Source organism: Sorex araneus, chromosome 2 (genome assembly GCF_027595985.1).
Source record: "Sorex araneus isolate mSorAra2 chromosome 2, mSorAra2.pri, whole genome shotgun sequence".
Taxonomy (NCBI): domain Eukaryota; kingdom Metazoa; phylum Chordata; class Mammalia; order Eulipotyphla; family Soricidae; genus Sorex; species Sorex araneus.
The window spans coordinates 322,451,086-322,463,121 of record NC_073303.1 but is presented as its reverse complement, the minus strand read 5'-3'; the positions used below and the strand labels follow the sequence as shown (position 1 = coordinate 322,463,121).

The window sequence follows — 12,036 nt, the reverse complement described above, 5'->3', positions numbered from 1 at the left end:
GTTAAGCAGAACACAGTTACTATAATGATGATACCTTGCATTTATCTTGTTCCTTTCTCTTAAGAGCTCAGAGTGCTTTTCAGACATTATCTCATTAATTTGCAAATCATTCATGGAGGTTAGGTAGGAATGAAGCCAGACAAAAGTTTCTAGCTTACCAACTTACTAAGAGACAAACACTGAAATTTCTTTTCTGTACAAGTAGATGCACTCTCTGTAGGTACATATATTATCATATAAGTTATACCCTGGGAAAGCAATTTGAAGACTCTTGTTTGCTTTAATATAACACATACCTTTAAAAAGATAAATTTATATATTTAAAAATATTCTTCCTGGAGTCAAAGAGATAAGTCAATGCACTGGAGCACATCCTCAGCATATGGGAGACCTGGGTTCAGTCCCCAGGAACATGGTATATTCCCCAAGTACCATCAATTATGACCCCCTAAGCAATAAACTCTGAGCACCACCAACGTGACACCCCAGTTGATAAATAAGTTTTTCCCCTTCATTTCTTGATATAATAGGGTTTAAATAGTTTTGTTCCAGAAGTGGAAAACCAGTCAAATTCCAACTTATTAAAGTATTTTGTATATGCACAGCTTTTTTTCCCCACCTTCATATATATGCAGAGATAAAGGTTTATTTTCCCACCAATTAGAGCTACCTTTGAAATCATCAACAAACTGATGGAAGTCAGAGGTGTGCATGTCGTCTTAAATATGCAAAATAAGGCAAAGCCAAGCATGGTATGACAGCAATGATTGAAGATAGTCACAGATCTAAAGAAAGATGTTAAAATGGTAGAAAAGTCTGGAGAGAGGGAAGCAATATTTTCCAGGGATCAAGTAAACACTGTGTAGTCGAAAAGGAGACTTGATCAATACGCTGTCAATATTTGGTCCCATTAGCAAGGCCATTCCTAGAGGGAATATTTCCCTGAACAATTGTTTTTGGCACAAGGATAAGGTAGTAAACTTGAGATACCAGACTCGGAGTCTGGGAAAAGGACCCCATTAGGCCAGGCTGAGAATGATGCCTTATCGGGAAGAACCAGGATCTCTGACCCTTTGGCTAAGCCAGTATCCCCAATAGCCTGAGTGGGAAACCTAATGCAAATCGTGTGTAAGAGGGATTGAGGGGCCTAATGATGATTATGAGAAGAGAGCCTAGGGAAGCAGGTGAGCAATGGAGCAAAGGATCAGACTCTCTAAGCTTCTTAAAAGGAATGTTAAGAAATATGAATCAATCACATAAATAGTCCCTCTGTAAGAAAAGATCTGCTGTTTATCTCTTTATGATACCACACCTTGCTAGAAGATGCCAGTATTTGTATTGGGCGAATAATCTCCCACGGAAATGTCCCCTAGTCAAACAAGGACAGCTGTGACCACTAGCAGGGATAATTGTAGCAAGCTGCTACTGTAAGGAGCCACCCAAGGCTAGGAGCGCTGCAGGCTTTGGCTCTCCTCCATGAGTAAGCAACATAAAGTACTGTTGGTCTTTTCTCGAACATGCATTTTTTAAAATTTTTTAAATTTTATTGAATCACCGTGAGATAGTTAAAAGCTTTCATGTTTGGGTTACAATCTCACAATGATCAAACACCCATCCCTCCCCCAGTGCACATTCCCCACCACCAATAACCTGGATATACTCCCCCTTTCCCAACCTCCCCCTGCCTCTAAGGCAGACAATATTCCCCATACTCTCTCTCTACTTTTGGGCATTATGGCTTGCAACACAGACACTGAGAAGTCATCATGTTTGGTTCATTATCTACTTTCCGCATGCATCTCCCATCCCAACTGGTTCCTCCAGCCTTCATTTTTCTTAGTGATCCCTTCTCTATTCCATCTGCCTTCTCCCCTCCGCTCATGAAGCAGTCTTCCAGCTATGGGGCAATCCCCCTGGCCCTTGTATCTACTGTCCTTGGCTGTCAGCCTCATGTGATGTTATTTTATACTCCACAAATGAGTGCAGTCCCTCTATGTTTGTCCCTCTCTTTCTGGCTCATTTCACTTAGCATAATACTCTCCATGTTAATCCATTTATAAGCAAATTTCATGACTTCATCTCTCCTAACAGCTGCATAGTATTCCATTGTGTAGATGTAACAAAGTTTCTTTAACCAGTCATCTGTTTTAGGGCACTTGGGTTGCTTCCATATTTTGGCTATTGTGAACAGTGCTGCAATGAATATATAGGTACAGATGTCTCAAACATGCATTTTTGGAGGAGTTCATTTTTGTTCATTCAAACATCCTCAGTTGCTTCTAATAAACCACACAAAATTAATTTCCAGTCATGTAAAATAAGAGTTTAATTAAAGCTACTAACTTTCCACGATTCCCAACATCCAATGGTTCCTGACTCCTCCCCACTCATGACAAACTGTAGAGTTTCCGTCTTCATACTCTAGTGAAGTGTAGGCGCTTTGCTGTCCTGGGGTGGGAGAGATATACAACCAGTGAGGCATTCCTGGCAGGTCTCACAGCAAAAATTTGAAGCTGCACAACCAGTGTTTCTTTTTGTCCCAGAGAATTTTCTGGGATTCCTTTTGTCAGCTCTTCTGCTGCTCAACCAATGTTCAGTCTTCATGTCAAATCTTTTGCTTTCCAATTAGGTTTGTTTTGTCACTGTGTGAGATTTCAAAGGCTCCTCAGAACTATTCTTCTGCTAGAAGTTGGGCAATGATGATAAAATGTATTGCAACCAATCCTGCTCCATAAAGTGGTCCAATATGATTTGATGACTCTGCCTTATAGAGTAGTTAAGAATCTAGGCCAAAACAATACATTTTCACTCTAATATACTTTGTATAATCAAAAGGCTTACAAGAGGGCAATGATCTGCTTTGGGAGTGCAGCTACTAAATGGTCTTGATTTAATTCGACATAAAAAATGTTCTTTTTATATTTTAAAAAATGCAAGCATCGGTTTCTGTCCTCAGAAAGCTCGATTTTTCAGTCTTTTTGTGAAGGTCTCTGCTTACCTTAACCTAAGCCTTAGGGAACCTCTTGGGAGAATCTTCCTTAACCCCTCAAATTTGCAGCTTCCATTCCCTTCTTCCAAACTTTCTTGGTTTTATTTCTCAGTGGTCTGTTCTTTTTCCTTCAAAGGATTGTTTTACATTTTATGTATGTTCTTATGTGCTGATTTACATCCATCACACTATATTAAAAATCTATGGATGCTGCAAACATGTGTTTTCTTCATCATTTATCTCTGACTCCAAGAAGATTGCCTGGCACATGAAATATACTATCTAAATATTTGAGAAGACAGTATAGCGCATGAATTAAGACGTGGGTCCTGGAGTTGGTGTCTACTGGCATTTCAACCTTTTGATCCTCAACTTCTTCATCATTAGCATTTTGTAAATAACATCTTTGCTATTTATGTGGACAAGTTCATGTGACGGGTTTAGATAAGCACCTGGAACATGTAGGAACTTAATCAATGTTAGCTAATTTGGTTTGTAACTTGAATCAAGAGGTAAACCATAGAAAGCTCTTTGTAATTTAATATCTATGTTTTCTTGAAACAACAGTGTCAGAAAAATGAAAACTCTTCTGATTCAATACAGAATACATTTTTCTGAAGGTTTCCACATTTGTTTTGTTTTGTTTTGTTTGTTTTTCAGTTGTCATTCAATTCTAAAGAGATTAAGAAAGTGAATATTGCATTTTCCAGTGCTCCCCCAGCTGACTTCACAACAAGGACCACAGAAAGTGTGTGCTTGTGGTGTCACAGAGGCAGGTGAGACAAAAGTTCTTCAGTGAGGAATTACTCCATAGAAGAATGATCACTGCACTTCACTATGGGGGTGGGGGGGCTTGGTGACTTAACTTCAAGAGATAGATGCAAAGAAATAAAAATAAAGTTACTTGCAAATAGGAAAATTAAAGATTATAGGACATCATTTTATTTTGCAATCCACAAAGAAGGAATAATATTTATGGATACACTAAGAAGAAATGCCTTTGTGTATCCTGCCCACATGTTATTCATAGACTTGCAAATGTAGACGAGGACAATACCTGCCAAGGGAAAGGACAGAAGCTGTGAGAATTTATCCATAAAGCAACCACGAAAACCATTTAATTCTATTATTTTGTTTTGTTTTGTGAACCACACCTCGTGTTCAGGGCTTATTCCTGACTCAGCCCAGGAATCGCTCTTGGTGAGACATGGGGGACCACATAAGGTGCCAAGAATTATCCAAGGTAGGGTTCATGCAAAGCTCGGGCCCAACCTTCTGTACTATCCTTCCAGCCCCTATTTTTTTGTTTTCCTTTTTGAGTTTTTGGTCCACACCCAGTGATACTGAGAGCTTACTCCTGACTCTGCACTCATGCATCACTCCTGGTGGGGCTGAAGGGTAAAGGGATATGTGGTGCTGGGGATCCAGCTCAGAATGGCCAAGCAAGCACTCTGCCCACTGTACTATCTCTCCAGCCTTTGTTTATTTCTGATAATACATGAATCAAAGTGCACTATCATGAATGCTTTTAAAGTACCTAAACTAAATGAAAACACAATGTATCTATGTTTATGGATTGCAATGAATATAATGATCAGGTAATGATTTATAGTACTAAATGTATATACTAGAAAAAGAACAAATATCTAAATTAGAAAAAGAAAAAAAGAGGCTTGAGCCATAGTACAGCTAGTATGGCTGCACTATGTGCCACCTTGAATATGATTAACCTGAATTCAATGCCCAGCATACCATTTGGTCCCCTGAGAAGGAGTAATCCCTGAGGATCACTGCGTTTGACCCAAAAATGCCAAGGAGGAGAGAGAGAGAGAGAGAGAGAGAGAGAGAGAGAGAGAGAGAGAGAGAGAGAGAGAGAGAGAGAGAGAGAGAGAAAGAAAGAAAAATAAAGCAAATTAAATCCAAAGAAATAAGAAAAATGAATAATATAAATTAGATCAGAAATCAGTAATCTAAAAACACTGTATCACTGTCACTGTCATCCCATTGTTAATCTATTTGCTAGAGCGGGCACCAGTAACGTCTTCATTCATCCCTGTTGCATGCTAGTGTAGCCTGATGGCATACTGGGGACTCTTCAAATGAGGACTGTCATTGTTACTGTTTTTAGCATATCAAGTACACCATGGGTAGCTTGCCACTCTGCCATGTGGGCAGGCTACTCTTGGTAGCTTGCCAGGCTCTCTGAGAGGGACAGAGGCTTTTGAGTAGGCCTCTAATCACCTTTATGGTGTTCCTAGTCTATCGAATGTAAGCTTTTGTTCGACTGGCATGTTATAATGACCTGAAAACTGACAACACGCACCTGCCTGCATCTCTGGGCTGCACCTGCAACATCTGTGGCCTCCTGATCTCCTTGAGGTTGATGGAGTGCGCCCAGAGGTTGTTGAGCAGCTGGCAGAGTAGGACCGTATCGCAGAGGGTCTGTGCCAGGTCGAACACCTGCGCAGAGTCCCAGGTCATCCAGTAGTTGGCTGACAGCACCCCACAGTGGATGAGCCACTGCACGGACTGCTACCATGGCTCTATGACTGAGAGTGCTAGAACTCAGCCCATCTGGGGCAGGTGGCAAGTCTGTGGCCACCGCCATGGTTTCCCCATGTCTCGCTGATGTGTCAGTTTAGGAATATGCTCACTCATACGTGAAGCTCAGCCTGAGTGTGTGGAAAGTGGCCTGGAGCGTGGTGGCAGTTGGGTTGTGGAGGTCTCTCACCTGTTCCCCTCGAGTGAAAGCAGCCTGGTGCAGAGTCCCATGGCATGAATATGAAGGCCTCATTTTATATGCTCCCTTCCAGTTGAAGCAGCCGTGAGTTCTGGATAGTGGCCAATGAGATTATCTGGCGCCAGCAGGAGGTGGCTTATGTGTGTGACCCTGGGCTGCCAGAGACTTGGGGAAGCAGGCAGAGGATCTTTGCTCTTGGGTCCTGTTGAACCCAGAGTCCAAGGTCACAAAGTTCCGCATTACTTGAGTTCTGTGGGACTTTACTCACACATGAGGCTCAGCCCGAGAGTGTGGAAAGCAGCCTGGAGCATGGCAGTGGTTGGGTTGTGGAGGTCTGCTGCCAGGGCTGGGTCCCTTGGGGTGGGAAGGGCTCTCACTCACCCCCCTCTGTGGCGCCCCAAATGAAAACAGCCTGGTGCAGATTCCCAATCTCAAAATAAGAATAAAAAATAAAATCAATGGGTCAAAATTTTACTTTCTGTAAAAATCAGCAAGAATGATATACTTCTATACTAGCTGACTAAGAAAAAGGAGAGAGGACACAAATAACCAACAGTATATATATAACAGTAGAAGACTCAAGGTATTTTGTGCAATGAAGCGATGCTGAGACCTGGAGTTAAAGCTGGACCACTTGAATTACCTTTTGCATAAGAGAAATGAAAGAACCATAGTCCATTAAGCATGAATTCAGGAAGATCTGAAACCATGGGAGACTTTTCTGCCCTCTACACTACTTTCCAAGGAGAAGTTGCTATGGTGACAGATTATTGAGCCTTTATGAAAATCCCAGGCTGTCGGAAACAAGGTCTGGTCCTGAACTCCCATGTCATCATGTCATGTGGATAAGCCCTCTGAGATTATAAATGTTGAAGATTAAGTATGGGGTGAAGCTTATTGATTGAGAGATGAAAAATGATAGAATAAAAGTATCCCTCTCCACAAAAGTTGTCAACCAAGGAACTGGAAACGACCTTGACTCCAATTTTGTTATGACTGAGCAAGAAGAGAGGTGGAGGTGGTCATTCCAGGAATACACTGGACAGAAGATAACCTTCAAGGCTGTCCTGAACACAACCTGCAAGTTGTGTAGCTGTAAAGGCCACTTTGCAAAGGATTGTTTTTTTGCAACCAGGAGGGACCAAATACTTTCTGATACCTGGTGAGGAAAAGGATAAGGAAGAGACAAAGTCAGCAGAGTTAGAGAAGCCTGACCCAACAAGGAATTCTTCTAGGACAAGAAAGAAGGAAAAGAAATACAGAAACAGGAAATCATCTAATGCTGAGAGTGATACAGGCAAGAGGGCAAGACACACATCAAAACACAGCAAGGCAGCAAAGAAGAAGAAAAAGAAGAACAAGAAGAAGCACAAGGAGTGAGAATAGAAAGAGTGAAGAGGGTGGTGATTGAGAGGATTAGGAGCCTTGTGCCTTAACCCCAGGACTCCTAAAAAGCCTTGATACTGAAGATATGGCCTCCCACCCGGTTGACTTCTCTCCTTTTAGCAGATGACTTCCCTGAGGCAGGTTTGGGAGTTAGATGTCAGAAGCATCTGCTTCAGTGAGTTGTTTCCTTATCTCTTTGGTCCCTTTGCAAGTGGCCCCATGCAGCTCACCCACTCATTCACTCCACTTCCTTCAGCAGAACGTTCTATGACCCTCTGCAGCTGCCACTGCTAGAGCTAGATTCCTGGATGGGGTGTGTGGGGGGGATGGGGGTTGGGGATCTAGGCTAGAGCCACAGGTGGTGCTACAGTGGTGAATCTGGCTGTAGTTGTAGTGCTTACTGATTGATCATTGGGTAATCTCTGCTGCATCCAATATGGTGGCAGAGGTAGAGTTGCAGTCTGAGGGAGAACAAGATGAGAAGTGGTGCTCCCTTTTTCCATACCTCTTAATATGATTCTATACTAGAAATTATAACCATCGTGGTCACAGCCAGAAAACTATTGTTTGAAGTGACTGAGCTTTTGTGTGACATTTCACCAAATAGCTCGAGCTAAGATTATTGTTCTACTTTGTATTTACTTATGTACTACTGTGTCAGTCAATTGGTTGCACTTCAGGTTTCTGCTTAAATTCCTGGCACTAATTGAAGTGTGTCTGGTTATTAAAAAAAGGAAAAAGAAAAGAAAAGAAAAAGAAAAAAGACCCAATAGCATATTCTATGTAAATAAAAAGAACAACCAAAATATTATGCACAAATCTGTGTCTGCAAATGTGATAAGGTCTATAAAATAAACTAATTTCTAGGAGAGCAATAACTACCAAAATCACACACAGAAAAATAGTTACCTGAGTACATCTTTTTTTTACCAAAGAAGTTAATCTGTTCGCCAACAAACTTACAAAATGAAAAGTGTCAGGGCAAATTTATCTCTGAGTAAATTATGTCAAACACTTTGTAAGAAATTACACCAGTTCTCCACAATCTCAGAGAAGAGCAGCAGAACAAATATTTTCTTACAATACCCTAATATAAATCCAGATTGGGGCATTACAAATAATGAAGATAACTGACAGCAGCCTCTTCTAAACAGATACAAGAATCATCAATAAAATAGTAGCATATTGGATCCAACATAATGCAAATAACCAAGCCGGATGTATCCCAGGTATGCAAGACTGGTTCAACATTTAAAATGTAAATTAATATAATCAGTTACATCAAGAAATATCACACAATTGTAGCAAAAATCAAAGCCCATTCACAATAAAACTTCACAGAAAGTTAGGAACATAAAAAAGTCACCTCAGAATTAAAAAGATCTACAAAACCCTGAACTACCAAAAAAAAAAAACAACAAAAACAATCCCAGCTAAAAAAGAAATTAAACTTACTTCACAGTGAGATATTTAAAGCTTTTGAACCTAAGATCAGGTTTAAGAACTTTTGATTGTGGGGTTAGGAATGTGACTTAATGTAGAGCACAGGCTTTATGTGAGGGAGGTCCTGAGTTCTATTCTTGGCACCACAAAAATAAATAAAACAAAAGAGCAACAAAAGCAACAACAGTAAAACCCACTAACTCATCCCTTCCTCTAGCCCCTGGTAACTAAGATAGAGAGAGAGATTATGTCATCAAGCCACTCATTTTCAACATCATAGTAGAAACATTCCCTAGTTCACTGAGGCATGAAAAAAAAGGAAATATTTTATATAGTAGAAAGGAAAACATGTCTTTGTTCGCAACTAGTGCTGGTGTGGATGTGGGGAAAAAGGAATGCTCTTTCACTGTTGCTGGAAATGTCGACTGGTCCAGCCTTTTTGGAACACAATATGGACAGTCCTCCAAAAACTAGAAATTGAGCTTCCATATGACCCCACAATACCACTTCTAGGAATATATCCTGAGGATTCAAAAAAGCACAGTAGAAATTAAATCTCTAACTATATGTTCATTGCAGCACGGTTCACAATAGCCAAAATCTGAAAACAACCCAAGTACCCTCAAACAGATGACTGGTTAAAGAAACTCTGGTACATCTACACAATGGAATACTATGCAGCTGTTAGGAGATATGAAGTCATGAAATTTGCTTATAAATGGATAGACATGGAGAGTATCATGCTAAGTGAAATGAGTCAGAAAAAGAGGGACAGACATAGAAGGACTGTACACATTTGTGGAGTATAGAATGACATCATATGAGGCTGATACCCCAGGACAGTAGATACAAGGGCCAGGAGAATTGCCCCATAGTTGAAAGCCTGCTTCATGAGCGGAGGGAGAAGGTATATGGAATAGAGAAGGGATCACTAAGAAAATGATGGCTGGAGGAATCAGTCAGTATGGGGGATGTGTGCCTAAAGTAGATAATGGACCAAACATGATGACATCTCAGTGTGTGTTGCAAGCCATAATGCCCAAAAACAGAGAGAGAGTATGGGGAATATTGTCTGCCTTAGAGGCAGGGGGAGGGTGGGATATGAGAGGTGTACTGGGGATATTGGTGGGGGTAATGTGCACTGGTGGAGGGATGGGTGCTTGATCATTGTGTGATTGTAACCCAAACATGAAAGCTTGTAACTATCTCATGATGATTCAATACAATTTTAAAAAAAAGAATGTCCTTGTTCACAGATGGCATGATTGCCCATCTGCAAGAACTGACACCTACTAGAACAGCCTAAGCCTAGAACACTGAGAGCGTAAATACTGGCAAGGAATGGAGCCGCAGAAATTCCCACTCATTATTGGTGAAAATGCAAAATGGTACAGGAACCTTGGAAGAGAGTTTTCTTGTTTCCTGTAAAACTAAGTAATTCAACAATTACTCACCTAACGGAGATCAAACTTCATTTCCAGAAAAAAAAAATCTGCACATATGTGCTTATACCAGCTTCATTTATTATCACCAACTTCTAGAAGGAGACAAACTATCTTTCAGTGGGTGAATGATAAAATAAGAGAAGAAAGGAAGGAAGGAAGGAAGGAAGGAAGGAAGGAAGGAAGGAAGGAAGGAAGGAAGGAAGGAAGGAAGGAAGGAAGGAAGGAAGGAAGGAAGGAAGGAAGGAAGGAAGGAAGGACAGAGGGAGGGAGGGAGGGAGGGAGGGGGAAAAAGGAAGGAAGGAAGGAAGGAAGGAAGGAAGGAAGGAAGGAAGAAAGAAAGAAAGAAAGAAAGAAAGAAAGAAAGAAAGAAAGAAAGAAAGAAAGAAAGAAAGAAAGAAAAGAAAAAGAAACAAAGAAAGGAAGGATGAAAGGAAGGAAGGAAGGAAGGAAGGAAGGAAGGAAGGAAGGAAGGAAGGAAGGAAGGAAAAAGGAAGGAAGGAAGGAAGAAAGAAAGAAAGAAAGAAAGAAAGAAAGAAAGAAAGAAAGAAAGAAAGAAAGAAAGAAAGAGAGAGAAAGAAAGAGCAAAAGAAAGAAAGAAAGATAGAAAGGAAGGAAGAAAGAAAGAAAGAAAGAAAGAAAGAAAGAAAGAAAGAAAGAAAGAAAGAAAGAAAGAAAGAAAGAAAGGAAGGAAGGAAGGAAGGAAGGAAGGAAGAAAGAAAGAAAGAAAGAAAGAAAGAAAGAAAGAAAGAAAGAAAGAAAGAAAGAAAGAAAGAAAGAGAGAGAAAGAAAGAGCAAAAGAAAGAAAGAAAGATAGAAAGGAAGAAAGAAAGAAAGAAAGAAAGAAAGAAAGAAAGAAAGAAAGAAAGAAAGAAAGAAAGAAAGAAAGAAAGAAAGAAAGAAAGGAAGGAAGGAAGGAAGGAAGGAAGGAAGGAAGGAAGAAAGAAAGAAAGAAAGAAAGAAAGAAAGAAAGAAAGAAAGAAAGAAAGAAAGAAAGAAAGAAAGGAAGGAAGGAAGGAAGGAAGGAAGGAAGAAAGAAAGAAAGAAAGAAAGAAAGAAAGAAAGAAAGAAAGAAAGAAAGAAAGAAAGAAAGAAAGAAAGAAAGAAAGAAAGAGGGAAAGGGAGGGAGGAAGGAAGGGAGGGAAGGGAGGAAGAAAGGGAGTAAAGAAGGGAGGGATAATGGGAGGAAGAAAGGGAGGGATGGTGGGAGGGAGTGAGGGAGAGAAGAAGGGAGTAAGGAGGGAGGGAGGAAAGGAAATCTGGAAAGGCTGAATACTGTATGATTCCAACTATGTGACATTTTGAAAAAGGTGAAAGCATAGAGATCATAGAAATATCAGTGATTTAAAAAGAAAAGAAAGAAAAAGTAAGTATTAGTGGTTGCAAAGGAAATATTAGTGGTTGCAAAGAGTCTAAACTCAGGGAAAAAAACCAGCAAACTTGAATTGGTTTCTGTTTTATTTTGTTTTGTTTTGTTGTGGAAGAAAGGAACCAACCTCTCAGTGTTAACTTCTAGTGCGTACTAACTCCTAAGGGATGGGGGTGGGGATGGTGGGGGAGTCGGGGAGACCATTTATTGGTGCCAGGTGTGGAATCCTGTCTGCTGTGTGCAAGGCAAGTGCCCCACTGTACTATGATTCTGATGGGGTTTTTTTAAAATCAATTGTAGAAATTGTACTTGCAATGACAGAATTCCATACCAAGAGACCTTTATTTCTTTTTGCTTTCTTTTAATATTTTAAAATTAGGATTTCACCAAATTCTTTATTTGTTACTTTTTAAAATATCACATATAAGTTTAAATAGGGCCAATGGAAAGAGACGTTCATGATTTACCTCAAATCACATAGACCATAGAAATTTTGATTCTTGTTTTAAATTGCCATGTAAACTTGGATGCCATAAATATTACCTAGTACACAGAGGTATTCAGCTGCTTTTTAGAATGGCTTTGAGTACCAAGCATCTACAGAATGTATAAACCCAACCTCAAGATGTCTTATTGCAACTTTTCTTTTGTTACTTTTAAAACTCTT

General features: G+C 40.1%; 1 pseudogene; it reads left to right on the top strand.

Annotated features, from left to right (window-relative positions):
• The first annotated feature begins 6,413 nt into the window (after positions 1–6,413).
• Positions 6,414–7,109, top strand: LOC101537651 (zinc finger CCHC domain-containing protein 17-like; annotated as a pseudogene).
• The last annotated feature ends 4,927 nt before the right edge of the window (positions 7,110–12,036 follow it).